Below are 25,424 nucleotides of genomic sequence, written 5' to 3' on the forward strand. Positions count from 1 at the left end.
ATCACTGAATATTGTATAGATATCTCTGGCACTCTATAAAGATCTATCTTTATTTGTGTACTACCATCTTCATGTCAATCTGTTCTTGTTTTGTCAACTCCTCGGGCTCGATCTTAGGTGTTGGGAACTACTTGTCAGCTCAGTGTGCACCAGGCTGGCGTGCTGACAATCACCCATTTATTTATTGAGCCTTGTAGGCTGTGAGTTCAGATGCCAGCGCTCACAAAAATTGAATCTTGGAGTAAGAAGCCCATGGTGACACATTTTCCTTTCTTGTGAAACTCCTGGGTGTCAGGTGTGAAGTTTCTTACATAGGCAAATCTGTATCCTCTGTAATAAATGTAATAAATATTCCATGTATAATAACAGTCAATAAAATAAATGGTAAATAGATGAATAAAACAACAAATTAAATGAATAACTACACTAAGCACAATATGGCATCAGCATATAGGGCTCGATCTCAGGGCCTGGGAACTGCCTGGCAGCTGAATTGGCTAGAGGCTGCTGCACTGAAAATCAACCATTCATGAAATTCTAGGCCCTGAGTTTAGATCCCAGCACTGCCAAAAATGTAATCTTGGAGTGAGAAGCCGAGAATGACACGTTTTCTTTCTCTTTGAAAGTGCTCGGTGTCAGGTAGGATGTATAATTCGGGTGCAAATCTATATGCTATGTAATAGGATGTCATAGGTGGAATAATTGTCACCACAACAAATGATGAAAGGTTGAATTTGTGTATCTTTGTAAATAAAATTAGATGCAATAATCATAGAATGTGTATTAAGTTTTATTAATATTTTATTAAGCATTAAGAGAATAAAAATTGCATGGAGTCCTAATTAAATACCTATTATTTGGTAGTAACACATGATGCATAATTTAATTATATATAGATATCTGTCTTATTCTATAAAAAATGTAAATATATGTATGTATATATGTACACATATGATAATAACAGGATACTGAGTAATTATAATTAATGCTTTATTAATTGTTCTACTGGAACACATCATTAAGTGGAGACATAATTTAATATCTAGTAATTGGCAGTAATATCTATAAGTTAATAATATAGGGATATCTCTGTTTTTGTGTACATAATATTTATATACAGCAATCTCTATCTATTTATACCTAGTTCACTCCTGGTGCTCGGTAGTTGAGTGCTTTCCTAGTAAGCAGGAAGCCCTGGGTTCAATTCCTCAGTTCCACATAAACAGAAAATCCAGAAGTTCTGCTGTCATTCAATCAATTGAGTGCTAGCCTTGAGCACAAATGCTTAGGGTTAGTGTCTAAGCCCTTACTAAAGGCCCAGGACTGCTGCAAAAAAAGGTAGAATGTTCTAACTGCAAGTATAGAAGGTCAGGAGTTCAAATACATCACCACAGAGCAAGCTAGGAGTCTGGCGCTGACAGCTGCCACCTAACCTGACTTAGCCAGATGTAAACAGCTGCAACCCAGCTCCAAGAAAACAGACGCTGCTGGTTTACCTCTGTCATCCTGGCTGCTAGGGGGCTTTAAAAACCAGCCCTGACAGGAAGTCTTTGAGACTCCTGGAAATGTGGCTCAAAGTGGTAGATCTCTAGCTTTGAGCAAATGGTATTAGAACAGTATCCCCATGCATTGAGTACAAGCCCCACTGGTAATCCTCCCAAAAAACTACCCCACTACACCAGTAGATTTGAACTTGTATGGTTTATGAAATGTTCCTCAAAGAATGGTGATACTGATGAAAGCACCCTAATTCTAATGACAGCTTGTTTAATAGAGCTATGTCCTGAATCCTTCATAGGGTACAGTGTGCTGAGTCCTGCATTGGGTGCTGTGTGCTGAGTCTTTCATGTGTTGCTGTGTGCTTATCCTTCAAAGAGTGTCATGTACTGTGTCCTTCACAGGGTGCATTCTTTAATCTGGTCCTTGTAAGTGCTCTACAATTGAGATGATTATGCAGACAAGAATATTGAGGCTCAGATATGTCCCCATAGCAGGGACAAAATTTTGTATTACCAAAGAGTGGGTGAGTTCTCTCCTGCAGACAAATGTTTCGTTTTGTTTTTTCTCAGACATGAATCTTGAAATTGCAGCCTCAGCACTGACCCTTACCTCTTGGGCTCATGGATAGCACTCCACCACGTGGAGCCTAGGACCCCCTTGCAGCAGAGTGCCATGGCCTAGGGGTGGATAGCTGAGGTCTATCATCCTGCCTTCTCAGTAAGCTGAGATCTGAGGATCAGGGTTCCAAACTATTCCAAACAAAAAAGGTCCCATGAGATTATATCTCCAATTCACCACTAAGAAAACTGAAGTGGAAGCTGGGTGCTTGTGGCTCATACCAGTTATCCTAGCTACTCAGGAGGATAAGATCTGAAGATCATGGTTCAAAGCTAGCCTGGGCAAGAAAGTCCTTGAGATATTTAGTGCCAATGAACCACCAGAAAACCTGAAGTGGCCTCTGGCTCAAATGGTAAGGCACAAGACTTTAGCTGAAGAACTCAAGGACAGCACCCAGGCCCAGAATACAACTCCTACAACCAACAACAACAACAACAACAACAAAAAGACAAACACAAACTAAAAAACCTGAAGTAGAGGGCTGAGAATGTGCCTTAGGGGTACAGTGCTTTGTATATATGAAACCCTGGGCTTGATTTCTCAGTACCACATTACCAGGAAAAAGCCTGAACTGGCTCTGTGTCTCAAGTGGGCAAGGGCCATCCTTATACAAGAGAAACTAGGTACAGTGTTCAAGTCCTGAGTTCAAACTCCAGGACTAATGTATTCACACACACACACACACACACACACACACACACACACACACACACACACACACACACAAAGCAGAAGTGAGGCTGTGACACAAAATGGTAAAGCACTAGACTTCTGCTTTGATCTCATGGTCAGCCCCCAAGCCCTGTGTTCACAATCAAACCTAGCCAACCACGAGAGATGTCAAGTAGGAGATGTCAAAGGTTTCAAAACCAGATGAGCTTCACCAGCCCCATATGACAGGAAGTATTTTGATATCTGACATGTGCTTGGATTTCCCAAGCTTCAAGAAACCTAGGAGAGGTATCATAGGCTCATCATCATCTGCAATGAAACATTTCCTTAAGTTCATTGCCCTAGTTGTGTTCCTGAAGGACTCCTGAATTACATTTAGCATTGTATATGAACACCAGAACATAGCCTCACAAATACAGAATAAGTGCAGGGAACTTGGCCTGCCATGGGAGGTGACACAGATGAAGGCTTCCTGTCAAATCAGAGCACTGGGGTGAGAGAGAGCTTGGAGTACAAAGAGGCCTTTTTCTCCTTACCTTCAGAGCCTGCCCACACTCATCCACACTAATTGGCCTGGATGGAATTGTTTGTTACATAGCTGTACAGGAGTGAGCCCTTTAGCCTGCCTGTTTAGACAATGTGAGAGGCTTCTTCCAACAGGCCTGGGGTGCAGAGAAACCTTCAAGCTACACTGGGCCCCGTGAGGGGAGCCCCAGAACATACATTGTCATGAAAGCCATCTCTGTGCTATAAAATCATTGTATTGAAAACAAATTTCCTAGCTTGGTGCCATTCACAACAGCTACTCTGGAGATTCCCCTATAGGAATTCATCCATACATACACAAAGACTTGGAGGAACAGGATCTTTTGGTGGGGCATGTCCTGGGGTTGAACTATGAGCCTAGGGGTTGTCCCTGTGCTCCTTTTGCTCAATGGTTGCTCATTACCCTTGAATCACAGTCCCACTTCTGTTTTTTTTCTGTGATTTCTTAGAAATAAGCATGTCAAGGACTTTCCTGCCTGGGCTGGATTCAAACTGATAATCTCTACATCTCATCCATCTGAGGAGCTGGGATTATAGTCAGCAGAAGTGGCACCTGCCTTTCTTTTCTTCTTCAATTTTTAATCTGGACAATCTGACTTCTTCACAGGGTCATTCCAATGGTTTGAATTTATAAGTAAACTACCCAATGTTCTTTATAGCTGCTTTTTCTGAGAAGGATTCGCTATCCTCATCTTCCTCTCTGGTAACAGGTTAGAAGCCAAAAGTGAGAAATGAGTGTCAGGATTTGGGAGCTAAGGTCCACAGTTCATGCCAGCTCTGTCACTTAGCTTTGAGCGGCAGTGAATTTACTGTCTCTGGATAAGAGGACCAAAAGCTGCAGTGATTCTCCTATTGTCTTCATTGGTCCTTTTGCCTATAAAATGATGTAATAGTTATGAGTGTTATGTGTCTCCAATCTTAAATATCTATAATACACTAGAAACATCTTCATGTTTCTCTTTTTCTCTAGTACCTCCCGAGATTTAGACTAAGGTTTTGTGTAGAGTGGCTCCTTGGCGAATCCCTAAGGAAAGGTGCTTGAAATATCTTCAGGAGATCGCCATCCAAAGCCATCCCAAGCAGAAAAGTCTGTGAGATTCTTATCTCCACTAAACTAAAAGTGGAGCAGTGTCCCAGATAGTAGAGCTTCAGCTTTGAGACAGCCGAGCAGGAAATACAGGCCAGACCAGGCAAGCCTGGGTGGTACTTATATCCAATTAATGACCAGATGGCTGGAAGTGGAGCTGTGGCGGTGGTATAGCCTCAGCCTTGAGCAAAACATCTGAGGAATACATGAGGCCTTGACTTTAGGCCCTGGGATGGCCATAAAAATTAAAAAAGAGAATGTCATGTTATGTATCAGTGCTCTAACTACTTATGTGTGTATATTACCTCCCTGAGGGCAAACAGATCACATGCAATGCTTCTGCTTTTATTTACTGATTGATTTTTCAGATATGCTTGTTGCACATACCACATCATTCTCTTCATTTCACGCCCATCGATTTTCTCTTCTAGGGTTCCAGGCTTGTGTCCTTATATGATGCACTTAAACTCTCAGCAGCCTTTATTTATATTTCATTATGAGGCCAATGCCGGTATAGTCACAAATCAGGTAGGGTAAGAGAAGGTTAGGTTTCATTGAAATATTCAGAAAATTAAACTTGGAGTTGTAAGATGGTGGCATACTTATGTAAAAACTTCCACTAAGGAAAAGATGAGGGGGCTGGGAATGTGGATTAGTGAGAGAGTGCTTGCCTAGCATGCAAGAAGCCCTGGGTTTGATTCCTCAGTACCTCTCACACACAAAACACAAATATTCATGCTGTGACTCAAGTAGCGCAGTGCTAGAGACAGTGCCCAGGCCTTGAGATCAACTCAAGAACTGGCAAAGAGATAGCTAGCTAGGTAGGTAGGTATGTAGGTAGAGAGATGGATGGATAGATAGATAGATAGATAGATAGATAGATAGATAGATAGATAGATAGATAGATAGATAGATAGATAGATAGATAGATAGATAGATAGATAGATAGATAGATAGATAGATAGATAGATTAGATAGATAGATAGATGAATATGGTCTTGGAATTCATGAGAGAGAAGGGAACAAGTCCCAGTCATGAGGTCTTCTGCAGTTTGCCGGGACCCAGCATCGCCTTCACACAAACACAGAGCAGGAAGACTGTCTCGGTCCCACTTCTCAGGCAGCTGAAGACACCAAAGCCAAGAGGGAAGAGCCAGGTTCTAAGTCAGGTGCTTGGAGATAGTAGAGAAAGGGCCCTGCCTATCCTTGGACTGAGTATTTGAATTAATTATATGGAGAATGAAGGAAGGAGAATGGACTGGCAGAGTAGAAGAAGGGCCTTCAAATCTGACAGAGAATCAAAAACCCACTTGCTAAGATCAGAAAGCAGGGTTTTTGTATTCTGTTCCTCCCCTCTCCCCCAATATATTGGCTCTCTATTGTTAACCTAAAGATAGCCTGAGTCTCCCTTCACCTGAGAGAGGAAGGTTAATTAGTCATTGTTTGAAGAGGATGAGAAAAGCCTAACCCTGGTGTAACTCTAACAAATGTACCAGGTTTCCCCACATCTTTTTCTCAAGGCTGGCACCCTACCACTTGAGCCAATCCACAGTTTCTGGCTTTTCCTTTGTGTGTGGCACTGAGGATTCAAATCCAGGCATTCATGCATGCTGAGCTAGTTCTCTACCACTAAGCCACATTTCTAGCCCCACCCTTACAATTTTATCCCTCAATTTGCATCTGAGTATAAATCATTTAAAGAAATCTCTATAGGAAGGTGTCTGAAGACACAGAAGACAAAGCTCATACTTGGGAGAGACTCTAAACATGTGAAGACCATGACAGTGCTTCCATTTAATTATCATGTTTCAACACTAAAAAGTATTAATGAAAAATGAGTAAATGTCCTATATTATTAATTTTTTGCTGTATAATATTTTTATTGTGAAAATACTGTGCACAAGGGTTACAATTGCATCGGCAAAATAATGAGTACATTTCTTATCAAGCATTGTAGCCTCCTCCTTTGTTTCCCCTTCCCATACTTTCCCATCGTCCCCCTTGCCACTCCACCAAATCCTCCCCCTGCACCAACATTGTTAAGTATGTTTTCAACAAAAGGACTTGTGCATCTCATTGTTGCAGTGGGTCCACCTATATCCGTATTTGAACGATTTCTTTTTTCTTTCCCCTCCACAAAGTACACGGATATCAAATACAGTGAAATCAGGGGTTATACCGTGGGAAGGGACATACAAAGCAACAAAGAAATAATCTTATAAATGTGTTAGAAACAATAGCATGAAAGAAAAAAAAACATTTGAATACATATCTTAGAGTTCATTTCCCTAACATCAACTTATCTGACCTTTTCTGCTTGACTCAGATATATACTTATTATTGCAGATAAGAGAAACCATGGGACCTATGCTTCTTTGGGCTTGACTTACTTCACTTAATATATTTCCTAACAAATGGGGCACTGTCATTCTGTCTGATAGAGGCATAGAATTACATTGTGCATATGTAACACATTTTATTGATCTATTCATCAACTGAGGGGCATCTGGGCTGATTCCATATCATAGCTATGGTAAATAATGCAGCAATAAACGTAGCTGTGCTGGTAGCTTTAGTGTGGTCTTGTTTTGAACATTTGGGTACATGCCCCAAAGTGGGATTGCTGGGTCATAGGTGAGTTCTATGTGTCTTTTGAGGAAAATCCATACTACTTTCCAAAGTGCTTGAACATGTTCACAAACCCAACAACAATGCAGTAAGATTCCCTTCTGTCCACATCCCCTCCAGCATCTGTTGTTATTAGAGTTCTTGATTACTGCCATTCTAACTGTGGTAAGGTGGTATCTCAATGTTTTTTTGATTTGCATTTCTTTTATGTCAAGGGAGGTTGAGCATTTCTTCATGTGTTTATTGGACATCCTTCTTTCCTCTTCAGAGAAGTTTCTCTTTAAGTCTTTAGCCCACTTATTTATTGGGCAGTTGTTTTTTCAAGATTTGTTTTTGGGGGATTTAAGTTTTTGAGTTCCAGGTACATTTTAGATATGAGACCCTTGTCGGGTGTATGGCTAGTGAAGATCTTCTCACAATGAGTGGGCTTCCTATTAATCTTGATTGCTATGTCCTTTGCTATGCGGAAGATCTGCAATTTCATGCGACCACATTTGTCCAAACTTGCTTTGATTTGTTGTGTTTCTGGGTCTTTATTAAGAAAATTTCGCCCTGTGCCAAGGAGACCTAGGGTTTCTCCTATTCTATCCTGTAATGTTTTCAGAGTGTCTGCTTTGACTCTGAAGTCTTTGATCCATTTGGAATTGATTCTGGTGCAGGGTGATATATAAGGACCTAGCTTTAGTTTTCTACAAGTAGTTAACCAATTTTGCCGGCACCATTTACTGAAGAGGATATCTTCTTCCATTATATTTTTTGAGCTCCCTTATCAAAGATTAGATGGCCACAGGTCTGTGCATTCATTTCTGGGTTTTCAATTCTATTCCATTTTTCTTGAGTTCTGTTCTTGTGCAAGTACCAAGCTGTTTTGATTTCTATGGCTTCGTAGTAGAGTTTGAAATTTGGCATTGGTATGCCTCCAGCACTGTTCTTTCTGTTGAGAATTGTTTTTGCCATTTGGGGTCTTTAATTATTCCATATGAATTTTTGTATTGCATCTTCTATTTCCTTGAAGAATGAGTTTGGAATATTGATAGGTATCACATTGAATTTGCAGATAGCCTTGGGAAGTATTGCCATTTTCACGATGTTGATCTTCCCAATCCAGGACCATGGGAATTTTTGAAATTTTGAAGTTCTGTTTTGATTTCCTTTTTCAGGTTTTTAAAATTTTCATTGTAGAGGTCCTTCACTTCTTGGTTAAGTTAATTCCTAAGCATTTTAATTTTGAGTGGCTATTATGAATGGAGTTGCTTTCCTAATTTCAGCCACACTTTTCTCATTGTTGGCATACAGAAAAGCCATTGATTTTTGAGGGTTAGTTTTGAATCAGCTGGAGTAATTTGGGAATGGGGTCTGTGGCATTCTTTAAATACAAGATCATGTCATCTGCAATGAGGTAGCGTTTTACTTCTTCTTTCCCTATTTGGATCCTCTTTATGTTTGCATCTTGTCTTATTGCTGCAGCTAGGCATTCTAATACTAGATTGAAGAGAAGTGGAGAGAGTGGACAACCTTGTCTCATTCCTGAGTTAAGAGAAAATGGCCTTAGTTTTTCACCATTAAGTAAAATGCTAGCTGTAGGTTTGTCATATACAGCCTTTATTGTATTGAGGAATGTTTCATGAATTCCTAATTTTTCCATAACTTTCATTATAAAGGGGTGTTGAATCTTGTCAAATGCTTTTTCTGCATCTATTGAGATAACCATGTGGTTCTTATCCCTGCTCCTGTTGATGTGATGAATTATATGATGTGATGAATTTGATTTCCGTATATTGAACCAGTTTTGCATCCCTGAAATAATCCTGTTTGATCATGGTTTATGATTTTTTGGATAAATTGTTGAAGTCGATTGGCAAAAATTTTGTTGAGAAGTTTTTCATGAATGAAATGAGTCTATACTTCTCTTTCTTTGATGAGTTCCTGCCTGGTTTTGGATGAGGGTTATGATAGCTTCATAGAATGAGTTCGGTAGTGAACTTTCTCTTTCAATTTCATTGAAGAGTTGGAGGAGTATTGGTGTGAGCTCTGCTTTTAATGCCTTGTAGAATTCTGCTGTTAATCCATCTGTTCCTGGGCTTTTCTTAGATGGGAGGTGTCTTATTTCTGTTTCTATTTCAATGCTTCCTATGGGCCTGTTAAAATGGTTTGACTCATCTTGGTTTAGTTTTGGCATGTCAGTATTTGCTAGGAAAAGGTCCATTTCTGCTAAGTTCTCAAACTTATTAGCATAAAGTTTTGAGAAGTATTCCCTTATAATGTTTTGAATCTTGGTTGTTTCTGTGCTGATGTACCCATTCTCATCTCTGAGTTTATTCATTTGTGTGTGTTCTCTTCTTTTACTGATAAGATTTGCTAAGGGTCTGTTAATTTTGTTAATTTTTTCTAAGAACCAACTCGGTTTTGTTGATTCTTTCTATGGTTTATTTGGATACTAATTCATTTAATTCTGATTTAGTTTTAGTTATTTCTTTCCATCAACTGGATTGCGGTTTTTCTTGCTGCTCTTTTTCAATGAGGCTCACATATCTCATTAAATTGTTGATTTCAGATCTCTCCAATTTGTTGATGTAGGAACGCAGAGCTCTAAACTTGACTCTGAGTACTGCCTTTGATGTGTCCCAGATGAGGTGATAATTTGTGTGATCATTTTTGTTGAATATCATGAACTTTTGCATTTTCTTTCTAATCTCTTCCATGACCCACTCGTGATTCAGCAGTGTGTTGTTCAACCTCCATGTGTTACAGGACATTCTTTGATGGCTTTTGGTGTTGAGCTCTAATTTTATTCCATTGTGGTCTGAAAGAATGCAAGGAATGACTTCAATCTTTCTGAATTTGGACAAGTTTGCTTTGTGGCCTAAAATGTGATCTATTTTGGAAAATGTTCCATGTGTTGCTGAGAAAACCGTGTATTCTGATGTTTCTGGGTGAAATATTTGATAGATGTCTATTAAATCTATTTCATCTATGCAGGTGTTTAGATCTGCGATTTCTCTGTTGAGTTTTTGCCAAGTTGATAGAAATGTTCTTCAAATAGCTGAAAGATGTGACACTTCAGCTTGAGGAAAAGACCAGAAGTTTCGATGACCTGGAGCAAGTGAACACAGAATTTCACGAGAAGCTGGAAGTGCTCTGGACACAGAAGAGTAACAGGAAATACAGAATCTGCAAGTTCCAACAAGTGCTGGTGGGGTGTGGGTACTGACGAGATTATTGGGCTACCTGAGCTGGATGGTGAACTAAGCAAATCTGGAGAGAGACACCTTCACGGAGGACCTGAGCATTGACAGTTCTGCATGGAAGGCGGAGCTTCCTTGGCTCACCGACCAGGTGAACCAACTGATAAAGGAGGAGTGAAGGATGAGGCAGGTGCTGGACCTAGAGAATGAACTGGGGGAACTGAGGATGAAGCTGGCAGAGCCATCTCAGGCTGAGCCGCAGTTGCAGGCCCAGGCCTACCACAAGCAAATTGAGTTGAAAAACCTGGAGAAACAACTTCACATCCAGGTCAAGGAAAACCAGAGGCTCTGTCTCCAGAATGCGGAGCAGCAGGAGCAACTACAGAGACTGGAGGAAAAGGGCAAGGATTGTCAGGAGATCCTCGAGACCACACGATGCACATGTGTGTGCAACCCATAGCAAGAGGAACAGCTGGCTCTGCTGTGGGATGCTCTCCACAGGGTAAGCGGTGAGAAGGAGGAGCTCACCAGCATCCTGGACTCAGAGCAGCAGGTGAAGAAACATCTGTGGAAATAGCTAGTCCACTCAGAGGAGAAGATAGACCAATGTAAATAGGTGGCTGAGAGAGAGAGAGAAAGCCAAGCAGCTTGGGAGTTGCAGGAGTGGCAGGAGCAGTCCCTGGCCCAGCTGCAGGAGCTCAGAGCCAACTGTGAGCAACACATTGCCTCCAATGAGTGGCTGAACTCTGAGGAGTCCCTGCAATAGACCCTGCAGAGGCAGATCCAGCTGCTGGAGCAACTGAAGCAAGTGCAGGACCCAACCAACTGGGGGACCAGGTGGTGCCCCCAAAGTGGCAGGACACTTTTAAGTGCCTGGAAGTGACCAGACCACAGGAGGAGAGCCTGCAGGCCCAGCTGAGCTTCCTGGCTTTCCCTGGGGAGAGGAAGCTGTGAGCCCTGGAGAAGCAAAAGTTAAGGAGGTGACTTCTCCCAACATGACCATCACAGAAGATGGAGACATGCTCCAAACCTAGAGTGACATGGCTCTGCGAGCACTCTCAGAGGCTGAGATCCACAGGGGGAAACTCTTGCTGCAGGAGTGGCAGCCCCACTGCAGGCGCCCTGCCAACACAGCAACTCAGTGCAAGATAGAGGTGGAGCCACAAGCCTCCCGCCCCATGAGCTGTTTCCACAGCAGGCATGAGGATTGGAAGTGGGACACGTGGGCATCCGAGAGGAAAACCTGTTGAGTCCATGACCTGCATGATGAGGTGGATTTCCATAGTCCAGCGGATTAACTCCACCATTGGTGCAGCCAGCTGTTAGCACACATTTGCACCATAGAGGAGTCCTTCATGGTGTGTAAAGAGCACATGTTAGTCCTGGATGAGCTGTGTTTGGAGAAAGCCAAGCATATGTGCCGGCTCTCCCAGAAGATGGAGGAGAAGAGAGAGCTGCGAGAGCTGCTGTTGCTCCTCACAGGGGAAGGTGCTGACAGAATGCTCCAGATGCCTGCACAGCCTGAGCCCCCTGCCACCACCACCCTTTCAGACACCTCAGGCTTTGGAGTGGGCAAAATGAAGATGGAGCAGAAAGGTTTTGAAGAATTGCAACTTCAAGACAGCTTGGAAACTGCCAAAGGAGATGTCGAGGTTCCTGACCACATAGAGGATTCCCCCACGGAGCACTATCTGTGGCAAATGCCCCACACCCAGAGCAGCCTCCAACTCGAGGGCTTGGGCAAGGAGTCCTCCCTCCCTTTCTTCTGTAGACTCATGTGACATAATGGATCTCAAAAGCCTCAGCAGCCACTGAAGTAGGTTGCCAGTTGGCCTTCTCTCAGGCCTCCATCTGCCAGGTGATGGGAAGGGTAAACTGCGGGTGGGGTAGGGCAGAGGCTCCCAGGAGGTGGCCCAAATTCAAGGGACAGCTAATGTCCCATTGATGGCCATGGAAGAGGTCCATATTATGCTTATCACAAAGAATAATTTGTTTTCAAAGGGAAAAAATCCTCCAACAAAGATTTGTTCTTCCAGTCCTGGGGCTTGAACTCAGTGGCTGGCCACTGTCCCTGAGCTCTTTTTGATCAAGGCTGTTGCTCTACCAGTTGAGCGCCACTTCTCCTTCCAGCTTTTTCTGTGTGGAATCAAACCCAGGGATTCAGGCATGCTAGGCAATCACTCTACAACTAAGACACATTCTGAGCTAGGATGATCCCCTGTCCTCCCAAACCCATATGGCCATTCCACTGATAAATAAGAAGTAGGGGCTAGGATGACTATGAAGCCCAAGTCTGGTTCACACAGAAATATTCCTCTGCCCCCTCTTCCTACACCCTTAGTTGAAGTTTCTCTTCTACCATTGAGGGATGAGAGAGGGAGAGGGGAGTCCTAAGAGAGGAGTACAAACAACAGTGCCCTCCTGAGCCCCACATCCTTCCCCACACAAGTGGTTCTCCAGATTCCAATATTACCTGACTCAATGTTGAGTCTACACTGACTCCCCATCCCTGCAAGGCTCAGGATGAAATAAAGGTCAGTCCTGGCCTCAGCCCACACTTAGGGTGGAAGGTCTTAGTCCCAGACCCACTTCCACCTCTGACTGCGCTTGTTAGCCTGGACCACCACCAATCACCACTATGTTGGCGGTGATGACCTCAGAGATGGATTCCAGGAAGGAGGTCTATGACAAAGAGCAGAAACAGCAGGGTGAGCAGGGCAGAAGGAAGCGGGGTGATTGCTCTGGGATCATCCTCCTTGAAGCCCTCCCGTCCAGCAAAGGCCAGGGGGTGAGACTAGATGGAGGAGCATGGGACTAAAGGAGGTACTGCTGTGTCTTGGAGCACTTGAAAATTCCAATTACATTTGGCCCATGCTAATCCCAAAGCCAACATGCAATACCTCTCCTTATTGTTGTTGGCTGTGAGCATTGTCCCTGAGCTCTTTTTCTTGAGGCTAGCACTCATCACTTGAGCCACAGGGCTACTTGTTGTTTCTGATGGTTTATCGAGGATAAGAGTTTCACACACTTTCCTGCCCATGCTGGCTTGGAACCATAATGCTCCAGATCTCAGCTTCCTGAGTAGCTTGGATGACAGGAGTGAGCTACAAGTGCCCAGCATGTGATACCATTTGAAGGCTTCTTGGCCAGTCTGTAAAAGGAGCCCCAAAGGGCCTGGATAGACCTTGACCCAACCAAGGAGCTGGGATGGGGGAAGGCTGACCTTCTATTCATTCATCCATTCTGTTCCCTAAAATCAAAGATGCCAGGTGGTGGTGTATGCATCAAACTCTTAGGCCAAAAAGCACCAGGCTTAGTGAGGAAAATGTAGAGAATACATAAAGATTGCTGTGTAGAAATCTTTGATTTTGCCTGCATGTGGGTGTGTGTGTGTGTGTGTGTGTGTGTGTGTGTGTGTGTGTGTGTGTGTGTGTGTGTGTGAGAGAGAGAGAGAGAGAGAGAGAGAGAGAGAGAGAGAGACAGAGACAGAGACAGAGACAGAGAGAGACAGAGAGAGACAGAGAGAGGGAACTCAGGGCCTACACTATATCCCTGAGTTTTCTTGCTCAAGCCTAGCGCTCTGCCACTTGAGCCACAGCCCCACTCGCTTTTCTATGGTTAAATGTAGGTAAGATTCTCAAGGACTTTCCTGTCCAGGGTGGCTTTGAAGCATGATGGGGGCCCCAGGGAAGCAAGAGTCAACACAACTCACAAGTACAATCCCTATGGTGGGAAACTCCTGCCCCCTGGTGGCCAGACATGGGACATCGTCCCCCTTACCCCCCCCCCCAACCCCCTGCCATCGTCCTCTACAGTTCAATTTGGGAAAGTGACAAGGGCAAAGCTGATTTTTTCTCACCTTGAGTGCTGATGCCAGAGCAGGTCTCTTCCACCCTAGGCCAAGAGAGCTCCAAGACGCCCGGCTCTGAGGGGCACAAGGAAGGGAGAGGTCAGCTCCAGGCCAAGCTAAGAGCCTTTGCCCACGGACACCCCTACTTGGCTTTTCTGATCACTGTAAGGTCTGTCAAAAACAACCCCAAAAAAACAAAATTGGAGCTGTGTCTCAAAATGGTAGAGCTTTAGCATTGAACAAAGAGCTCAGAGTCAGGGCCCCCAAGCTTTGAGTTCAAGACCCCCAGCTGACCCTCCTCCATAAAAGACAGGTTAGCTAAATGTGAACTAGTAGGATTTGTGAAGTGTTTCTGAAGAATTATGATACTGAAGAAAGCACTGTAATTCTAATGACAGCTGAACTTGTGACATACAGCTATGTGCTGATTCCTTCACGGGGTGCTGTTTTCTGGGTCCTTCCCACATGGGGGTTTTGTGTTGAGTCCTCAAAAAGGTGCTGTTTGCTGAGTCATCACAAAGGGTGCTATGTGCTGAGTCCCTAAGAAGGTTGGGCTATTCTGGGTTTTCCAAAGGGTACTGTGTGAAGAGTTCATTACACAATGTACTGTATGCTGAGTCCTTCAAAAAGTGTGGTGTGCTAATTCATCCCAAAGGGTGCTGCTATGTGCTGTACTCTTGGGAAGAGAGGGATGAGATGAGTTTTTCGAGTGCTGTGTGCCGAGTCCTTTACACACGGTGCTCTTTACTGTCCTTCAAATGGTGCTGTGTGCTGAGACCTTCCGCAATGTGATTGTGCTGAGACCTTCAAAATTGTGCTTTATGCTGAGTTTTTCAAAGCGTGCTGTGCACTGAGTGTTTTACACAGTGTGCTACGTACTCAGCCCTCCAATGGGTGCTCTGTGTGGAGTCCTAAACCAGGGTGTTATGTAATGAGTACCTGGGAAAGAGTGCTACATGCTGAGTTTTTCAAAACATGTCATGCACTGAGTCCTTTACAGTAAGGGCTATGGTCTCCCTACTTCAAAAAGTGCTGTGTGCTGAGTACTCTACACAGGGTACTATCTGCTGAATCCTTCAAAGTTAACTCTGTGCTGAGTCCTTTACACAGGGTGCTTTGTGATGTTTTTCGAAGTGTGATGTGTACTGAGTCATTTCAAAGGGTGCTATCTTCTGAGTCCTTGAGTGGTAGTTATACCCAACAATCACACACACACAAACACAATCACAAACACACACACACATACACACACACACACACACACACACACACACACACACACACACACACACACACGAGGGTCACCATGCACCAGCTTAGTTTGTGGAGTGGAGGGGGATGGAGGAGAGTCTCCTCCAGCGGTTGGGCTGAGGGGAGATTAATTTCCCCTGGGGAAGGAACTGGAGTTGGTGGGGAATGCTATGCTGAGGAGAGGCTGCAATTGCCATGGCCTGGAAGATTCCATGGCCTGAAAGGTTCAGGGCCCAGTCAGTGCTGCGATTGCAGTCAGGGTAGGGCAGAGGCTGCCAGGAGGCGGCCCAAATTCAAGGGACATCTAATGTCCCATTGGTGGCCAGGGAAGAGGCTCATATTATGCTTATCACAAAGAATAATTTGTTTTCAAAGGGAAAAAGCGGAGGGAGCAAGGCAGTGGTGGCTGAGGTGCAGCAATGGAGACAGCAGCTGCTGAGGCGGGGGTGTTGGTGGAAGCAGTGGCTCCTGGGGAGGAGGCCGCTGAGGTGGTGGCAGAGGCTGCTGAGGAACAGGCAGCAGCAGCAGCTGAGGAGGAGGAGCAGAAGAAGCTCACAGCCTTGCCAGGCACCCTCAGAGGCCCCACCCTCTCCCAGCAGGGGCACATTTCACACATGGTGCTGCCAGCTGGGATCCTTGGTGCCTCCCTCAGTTGCCTGGCAGAAATGGTGCAGCCCTAACCTGCTTGCGGCCCTGACTTGATCCCGGCCCCAAGTCCTCAGACTCCAGGGCCTGCAAGCACCAGGAGCCGCCGCCTATAGCTTCTCTCCAGCAGCACACATAAGTGGCTGCCACTTGGGCCCCACACCCCGTGACACTTGTACCTCGTGACTCCTGTCACCCCCCCAGTGGACCCAGACCTGTGCCTCCCGCCTCCCCTCTCCTGTCCCACCCGCACCTCCCTCGTGCCCCACAGTCTTCCCTGGCTCTGCCATATGAGACCGAGTTGCTGGGGTGGGGGTGTCGACACTGGGATCCCACCCCCATCCCTAGTGGCCAGTGTCCCCAGGACAAGGGGAGATGAAGAAATGGGTGAGGAGGGGACACCACAGAGCCCCTGGCCTAGAGCAATGGGAGCCACACAGCCGCATATCTGCACCCTTCCTCTCCCTGGTGGGAACCTGATGGCTTTAGTCAGAGGTGGGTAGCAGCACCTCTCAGGTCTTTTCCTTTTTTTTCTGGGGGTGGAGGGTGTTGGATGCAGAAGATAGGCCCCCTTATTGCTGTGGGAGCCCTTGTCTGACCTCTGTTCTCAGTCACACTTTCACCTGAGGAGGTCCCAGAAGAGCCAAGTAGGGAGTTGAGGGCACTGGGGGTCAGATAGGAGATGAATATTTGGGAAGTGTGTTCCTCCAACAAACATACACCTGTCCTGTCCCCCCAACCCCAGCTGTTAACAGTTTTCCCAGGGTAATTACATTTTCCAGCTCTGCCAGCTCTGCTAGTGCTCCTGGTCCATCTGGTCTCCTCATCCTCCTCAAGAATCCACCAAGTCACCCAGAAGCATCTAGGCTGGAAGTAGGGAGTCCATTCATGTATATAGCCTTTAGGAACCCATCAAATTCCCCAACCATGCCCCCACCCCAGGTCAGACACCCCTCTAGAGGTATCAGGGGACCCCCTTCTTTGTTTTCTCTCCTGGATCTGAGGAGCCACCTGTCTCAGGACTCCTTCACCCAGAGTCCTAGCATAGGGTTTTAGTGAATGGGGACTCAAGGCTGGTTGTTCTCAATGGGAAGGGTCTGTCCCTGGAGAAAGGGAGAGGCAGGGTGGTTCTGTGTTATTAGAGAAATGTTCCCCTTGGTAGGATCCCCTGGTTCTAACGAGGGAACCCCCATGCTCAAGCTTGTACATTTCCCTGATGAGGAACCAACTAACTCGGGAGAGACAATGCTCTGAGTCTGTGTGTGCGAGAAAGAGAGAAAGAGAGAGAGAGAGAGAGAGAGAGAAGAGAGAGAGAGAGAGAGAGAGAGAGAGAGAGAGAGAGAGAGAGAGAGAGAGAGAGAGAGAGAGAGAGAGAGAGAGAGAGAGAGAGAGAGAGAATCATATTTCTCCTTGTACAGCCTTACTGTGCTCAGGAGAAGGAGAATGATCAGGTGGTACATTGCAAGTGCTTCATGGATGAGTCTTCTGTCACCGGTTTGGATTTGTGTGTGTGTGTGTGTGTGTGTGTGTGTGTGTGTGTGTGTGTGTGTGTGTGTGTGTGTGTGTGTGTGTGTGTGTGTTTGTGTGTTGGGAGAGTAGGGAGATGAGAACAATGAAAATATATTTAACTCACCATCTCTAAAAAGAGCCAAAGCATTTTATTTGTGTGTATGTGTGTATTTGTTGTTCTTTTTTCATGAATGCCCAGTACAAGCCCAGCCACAATTTCTGTTTTCTCCTTCATCATTTCACTACATATTTGGAGAAGGTTTCAGTAGCTTCCCTTTCCACTTCCTTCCACCTCCCTCTTCTCCTTTCCTGTAGCCAACTGTAGCTGCTGGGCCTGTGTAGGTCTCCACTAAGAGGCCTGTGGGAGCACAGACCAGAGTGGACACCTGTCCTTCTGTCTTCTGCCAGAATGCTCATGAGTGTGACCACAGCTGCACTCTTCCACCCAGACACTCTGCTCTCGTGTGAACAGTTGAAGCTAATTCAAGTCTTGGGAATGTGTCTGCCAAATATAATTAGGGAATGAGATGCGGGGGAGGAGGAAAGGGGCTGTGAAGCTAAGAGGGTCTGGGAAGTGGTGAACGGTGTGATATGGCAGATGGCTCACTATGACAAAGGATGAGAGGGGAACCTTACCCAGGGCATTGATGGTGTCTGTGGGCATCTGGGCAGGGGGCTCCACGCCCCCACTGGTGCGTGGATTCCCTTCCGGGTCAGTGCACTGTTGTGCAGTTCTCCCTGGAGTCCTGCAGATTCCAATCTGTGTCCCGGCGGGGCCGTTTCCAGCTGGTCAGTGGTAGGCAAGTGTGTTCTCTCTGCTGGAGCCTGCTCAGTATCAGGACATGGCAGTTAGCTAGGGCTCTCTGAATGCCAGTTTCTGTAACCTGCTGTAGGCTCTCTGGAAGGAAAAGGGTCCACTGACTTTGGATCCCTTTAATTTTGATTGGGACAAGTTAAATGCCATCTTTTCCAAGGTTTTTTCTTGAAGTTGGCAATTTCCACTAACACCTGGGATTATGGGTCAAATTAGACAGACCATTTCAGCTGCCAAACAATGATGTTCAAAGCAGCACAGGCAGAGTTACCTAGCCAGATGATCTCCTGCTATGAATGTCGTGCCCTGACTGCCTTTCTTCAGCAGTTACTGATTAGCCTCCGGCTATCTCTAGGGTGGCCACCACAGTCAAGAATGTCGTGGGGAGCAGAGATTGTGACCTCGCCATCCCCAGCCTGCCAGCTGTGAGCAGAGACAATTCCTAGCATCTGTACTGGACTCTGGGATTCAGATACCTGGGATGCCTCAAGGATTCTTACTCTGCAACATGAAACTTGGGGGCCAGATATGGTGGACCATCCTGTCTGGCCCCAGTGGGTGGAGAGTATGCCCCTTGAGCCAGGCGTTCAGCTCACATCAACCTTGTTCACACCTGAGTGGGGAATTGAGTGCCACAAAGCTGGTCAGCCGCTGGACAGAGATCTTTGAAAAGATAAGCATCCCAGAGGCCTCAGAATCCAGCGAGTACATCATGGCTCACTTCCTCAGAGCCAAAAGAGTTAAGTGCGGTGGCACCAGAAGAGCAGGAAGAGGGAGCAGGGAGAACTGTGGGAGAGCTACATCAGGTTTTGCCCACCCAAGATGCTTACCAGAATCAGATGGGACTTTTGTGTAGTATTGTCATAGACAGATGCTTATTTATTTATCCAACAAAGAGTTACAGTGTGCGCCAGGCTCTGGGGGACGGGGGGAGTCATAGATAATGAAAATTTCCAGTGCTGGTTCCACAACACATGAAGAAACCTTGGTTTGAGCTGGATGCCTGTGCTTTATGCCTGTAACCCTAGCTACATAGGAGGCTGAGATGGGAGGATCGAGGCTTAAGTTCTGGGCAGGAAAGCCTGTAAGACTCTTATCTCCAACTAACTACCCAAAAGAAAATGCCAGAAGTGGATGTGTGGGTCAAGCCTTAGTCCATTGGGGTGGAGTACAAAGTCCCAGGGACAGCACCCAGGCTCCGAGTTCAAGGCCCAGGAGTCAGAGAAAGAAAGGAAAGCGAGAGAAGGATGGTGAGAGAAAAAGAAAAAAGGAAGGGAAGAAGGGAGCATGCAAGCCTTGGTTTGGAGTCCCTGGATCAAGGGAGCCAACCATTCACAATCTCTGTGGGGACAGTTTCAGAGCTTAAACACAGTATGTAGGACCAAGCCAATAACTCCCCAGATACTTTATGACATCCAGGAGCTTTGTGGTCACTGACTGCAGAGGGAAGCAGCCTCGGGTAGACCCTAGGGCTCAGGGTGTGTCACCAGGTTTCAAACACCCCCAGTCCCAACAAGTTTATTTTCTGTTCCAATATCTATGGAGGTTTTGGGGTGAGGGAGTGTCAAGGCGGAGGGGTAGGGCAAGGAAGATGAAGAGGGAGGACGATCACAGGTCAAGTGTGTCAGGACATTGGAACCATGACCTCACCTGACAACCTTGGCCATCAGTGATAGAGCCTTCGACCCTGCCACATGGCTATTAAAAGTCCTGGCACCTTGGGTTCACCATTGACCATCTGGCTGTCATCTGCCACAGGATGCCTGTGCAGTACATCTTTGGGGACTTGGACATTCCTGGGATCAATCTGAAGGTGACACTGAGAAGACTGAGGTCTGGGTGAGTTCATCTTGAGCTAGGGAGCGTCTTATGAGGTATGAGTTATGCAGCTGACCATGAAACTGACCTGGGAATGAACAGAAGAAGCAATTCCCAGGGGACTAGGAATATAAACAATCCTTGGGAAAACTGTAGGCAGGCAGGTGCTGGAGTGCTTGGTGACCCTGCAGGCAGGCCACAGGTGGTGTTTGTTTAAAAAAGGAACTGTGCAGTTTAGCACGTATCCTCTTGAGAATCCCCTGTGGTGCAAGCCAACCAGTTTAAAGAACGTTGGCCCCCTTGATCTAACCAACAACTTGTTTCTGGTCCTTTCCCACTTTGTAGTGTGCCAATCATACTATAGAGTTGTTTTGTGATTTTCCTGGGGTTTGTAGTGATTTGTTACAAGAAATTATGATGTACGCAAAGCCCTACCTTCCCTAAAAAAAATGTATAAAAAGTGTGGTATCCATGGACTCAGGGCCTCTCAGCATCATGGGCTGCTGCCATGTACACTGGGGGGACCAAGCTCAAGCTTCCAATAAAGACTCCTTTGCTGTTACATTGGTGACTGTCTCTGGTGGTCTTTTGGGTAAGGATTTCCGAGTTAGTCTTTACAACACTCCCGGTGTTCATTCCTCCACCAGAGACAGAGGTAAGTGTGCCACTGGCACAGGACAGACAGGGAATGAGGGTGGCATCGGGACCCATGTAGCCCCAAGACTTCTTCTAGGGGGCACACTAGGACCTCTTGTCTGCCATTCTCACAGGCAAAGGTGGATCTCTCTTCTGGCTCAGCCTTTAGTCTAGATGGCAGATCTGGGATTCAGAGAGGGCCAACTGAATGTGGGGCAGGCTTGGGTAGAGGCTGGTGGGAAAACCGGAGGCCCTGGGCTCTGAGAAGGGTTATTTTTGAGAATATACACAACCCAAGAACATTGCTGGGATGGATCAGCCCTTTTCTCCTTCCCGAGAGAGAGGGACGTAGAGCCCTCCAGTCTTATTCCCTTGGCTGTGAAATCCTTTCATTCCCACATCCTGTGGTTGGATAACTAGGCCTCACCTCACTGCCCAGTGTCAATGCAGGACAGTGAGAGATCCTGAGTCTCTGATAATTTCAGGGATCCTCAGTATGAGTTTGTACTTGAACGTCCTAACGGTGCATGGTCAGTCCCATCTAATACTGCCATGATGTAGGACATAGAATCTAGAGAATCAGAGCAGGATTGGGTCTGTTCTGGGAGTCTTGTGTATTATGTGTGAGCTTTGAGCTCCAGTGTGCCCATCTGCTTCCTTTTCTAGGGTGGGTCTTTGCTAGAAAAACCTTGAAACTGGAGACTGGGTCCTATCCCTTTTCTTTGATGCTTAAAGGTAGCACTCTGCCATTTGAGCCACAGCTCCACTTCCAGCTTTTGGGGGTGGTTAATTGGAGATAAAGAGTTCTCATGGACTTTGCTGAGAAAGGTGCATCCAAATGCAGTCCTCAGATTTAAGTCTGCTGAGGAGATAGGATGAAAGGCATGGAAAAGTTTCTTTGGCCGGCTGCCAGTAACTCATGGCTGTCATCTTAGTTACTCAGGAACTGAGATCTGAGGATCAATGTTTAAAGCCAACTTGGGCAGAAAAGTTTTGTGAGACTTGATGTCCAATGGACCACCAGCGAATAGGAAGTGGCGCTGTGGCTCAAGAGGGAGAGTGCTCACCTTCAGCTGAAGAACTGAGGGACAGTGCCCTCTCCCAGAGTTCAAACACCATGACCAACAACAAAATAAAGAACAGACTAAGTTTAAAGCATAGCAGTGTGTACAGTAGGAAATGCCATGCTGGGATATGAGACATTCCAGGTATGTGAGAAGCTCAATGTTTTATTTATTTATTTATTTATTTATTTATTTATTTATTTATTTATTTATTTATTTTTAATTTTTTTTGGGTCCGGTCGTGGGGCCTGAACTCTGGGCCTGGGCGCTGTCCCTCAGCTCTTCAGCTCAAGGCTAGCGCTCTACCACTTGAGCCACAGCGCCACTTCCGGCTTTTTTCTTTTTGCTTATGTGGTGCTGAGGAATCGAACTCAGGGCCTCAGGCTTGCAAGGCAAGTGCTCTACCACTGAGCCACCTTCCCAGCCCCGAAGCTCAATGTTTTGTCTACAGTGGGTCTGAAGTCCGGAGTGCCACCTTCTCAGGGGTGGGATGTGATCCTAATGGAGGGAGGTCATGGTTCTCTTCTCAGAGACTGCTGAAGACTTGGGCTGTCCGTGCGTGTGTGTGTGTGTGTGTGTGTGTGTGTGTGTGTGTGTGTGTCTGTGGATGTGTGTGTGTCTGTGGGTGTGTGTGTCTGTGTTTGGAGGTAGAAGAACTGGGCCTTGAACTCAGGGCCTAGGGGCTGTTCCTGAGCTATTGTGCTCAATACTAGTGCTCTGACACTTGAGCCACAGCTCCACCTCTGGCTATTTGGTGGTTCACTGTAGATAGGTGCCTCACAGACTTTCCTGCATGGGCATGCTTTGAACTGTGATCCTCAGATATCAGCCTCCTGAGTAGCTAGGATGACAGACATGAGCTACCCGTGACGGCTTTGTGTGTATGTGTGTGTTTGTGTGTGTGTGTGTGTGTGTGTGTGTGTGTGTGTGTGTGTAGAAGTGGGTTGTGACACGGAGTGCTGGACCCTTTGGTACCTTATAACTGCTATCTTTGGGGGATGCATGGGCTTTGTGGCAGAGGTTTAGAAAGGTCTCAGCACCATTAAATTATAAGATCAAAGGATCTGTGTGCCCTGGAAATGTCTACTCCCTTAGGCCTGGTTGGTGGCAGAGAGAGCTTAGGAGGACCTGGGGGTGGGGCCCACAGGGGGTGACTCCCAGGGGGACAGACAGCATAGCCAGCTCTTAGTAAGGATGTAAGCCCTGTTAGTATGGAGTGCACTGGTATGGGTCAGAGTCTGGGTCTTCTCATAATGACGTCTCATGGGTCAGGCCAACCCTATTTTAAATCTTGACTGGTGATCTTCAGATTTCAGTATCCTGAGTAGCTAGAATTACATGCATGAGCCTCTGGCATAAGGCCTCTGATTCTTTTTGGTATATTACGGTTTGTACTCAAGGCCTTAGGCTTGCCAGTCAGGTCTTCTACCATGTGAACTAAACCTTTCTGTCTTGGGCATTTCCGAGATAGATAATATATGCTCAGGCTGGGCTGGATCGCAGCCCTCCTATCCGTGACAGGCATGCGCCAGCAGGCCTGGTCTTCTTTATTTGGAATGCTAGACATGTAGCGCCACGCGCAGTCATTGGTTTAGATGGATTGTCCCAAACTCTAAGTCCATGGCATCCAATTCTTGACTTAAGGTGAAGCTCTGGGTTGGGCCTCGACCATTGGTCCTCAGTCTCTTCCTGAGACAGTTGTGAGGAAACAAGGATTCAATACAGGGGGATCTCTGGGGCAGAGGCAGTCATAGAGGGAGAGGCTGTCAGATATGGTTCTTGGCAATTCTGTGAGCATATGACAGGAAGATACTCAGAAAGCGCTCAGATGGGGCCTGTTATTTATTGTGCAACAGGTACGGGATTATGAAACAAAACATGGCTCTCTTTCATCCTTACCCTATCCCTATGAGGAAGGGGATCCTTCACTGTGCTCAGTTTTGCAGTTGGGGAAAACAAGGCATGAAGACGCTAGGTGACCTACTCATGACCCCCAGCTGACAGCAAGCTTGGTCTGACTTCTCTGCCATGTTCCCTAGGACAGTGGGTGTTATTCAGTCCACTTCTTGTAGTGGCAAGTCCACTTCTTGTCAGTTGTGAGGCTTGAACTCTGGACCTGGGCACTGTCCCCGAGCTCCTCAGATCAAGGCTAGCGCTTTACCACTTGAGCCACCTCATCACATCCAATTTTCTCCGTGGTTCTTTGGAGATAAGAGTCTCACAGGCATTCCTGCTTGGGCTGGCTATGAACCATGATCCTCATATCTCAGCCTCCTGTGTATTTAACATTATAGTCCTGTGCCACTGACACCCAGCTAAAGTGTAATTAGGATTTTCTTTCTTTCTTTATTTGTTCCTTTCTTTCTTTCTTTCTTTCTTCCTTCCTTCCTTCCTTCCTTCCTTCCTTCCTTCCTTCCTTCCTTCCTTCCTTCCTTCCTTCCTCTTCTTTCTTTCTTTCTTTCTTTCTTTCTTTCTTTCTTTCTTACTTACTTTCTTTCCTTCTTTCTTTCTTTCTCTCTCACATTCTCTGTCTCTCTCTCTCTCTGTCTCTGTCTCTCTCCATACCTATCTCTCTCACACAGGAACTGGTTGAATGGGTGCTGGAAGAGGTGGCCCACGGTCCCATGTTGCTGGGACTCAAGGTGGTCCTCCCATTCTGGAGGTGGGCTGTGGGTCAGGAGCTGTCTCTCTCAGCCTATTGAACTAGCTCCCTGAGGTAAGCCCCTCTGTCTCAGGGTTAGACTGTGTCGGATATTCATCGTCCATCCCTCCCATGAGTCCTTCCCCACTACCCTCTGCTAAGACAGTGAAAGGAAAGTGGATAAGGAGGCATTGCGTTGTCCTCCCAACCAGCACGATACCAGGCTTCTGATCCTCACTTCCACTTATCTCGCCAGACCCTGATTATAAGAAAATGAATACAATCTATGTATACTTCGCTTTGCTGGAGTGTGTTGTTTCGGGGTGGAGGGGCAGTATACAGAGGAAAGACCCTAGTCTTGACACCTCTTAGGGGACATTTGTTCTTGTGACAGAGCCAAGTCATTGCTGTCAATAAGGAGGAAGCTGCCATCAGATTGACCCGGAACAATGCTCACAGGTAGGTAGGCTGTTGAAGTATAAGATCCAGCCATGTCGTGTTCCCACTCCCCACAAGAGGGGTGCATTGTGGGTGGCCCAGAACTGGCCCTAGGGGATTATAAATGGATGGTGGCAGTTAGGTGCTGGTGGCTCCCATCTGTCATCCTGGTTATTTGGGAGGCTGAGGTCTGATGGTTGTGACTCAGAACAAGCCCGTGCAGGAGAGTCTGTGAGATTCTTATCTCCCATAAAAAACCTCCTCCCCCATACACACAAAAGCCAGATGTGGTGCTGTGGATCAAGAGGTAGAGCCTCAGCCTTGAGAAAAAGAAGCTCAGAGATGACACCCAGGCCCTGAATCCAAGACCTAGGACTCACAAAAACAAATAATAAAACAAATGAATAGTGGGCACCTGCTATATTACTACCAAAAAGGATGGATTCAGTCTTCTCTCTGGTACTTGTAGCCAAAGATAAGGGGCTTCCTTTGATGTTCCTCTAAATCTCTAAATCTCCTTCT

This window comes from Dipodomys merriami, unplaced genomic scaffold (genome assembly GCF_024711535.1).
Source record: "Dipodomys merriami isolate MVZ:Mamm:240054 unplaced genomic scaffold, mDipMer1.0.p SCAF_256, whole genome shotgun sequence".
Lineage (NCBI taxonomy): Eukaryota > Metazoa > Chordata > Mammalia > Rodentia > Heteromyidae > Dipodomys > Dipodomys merriami.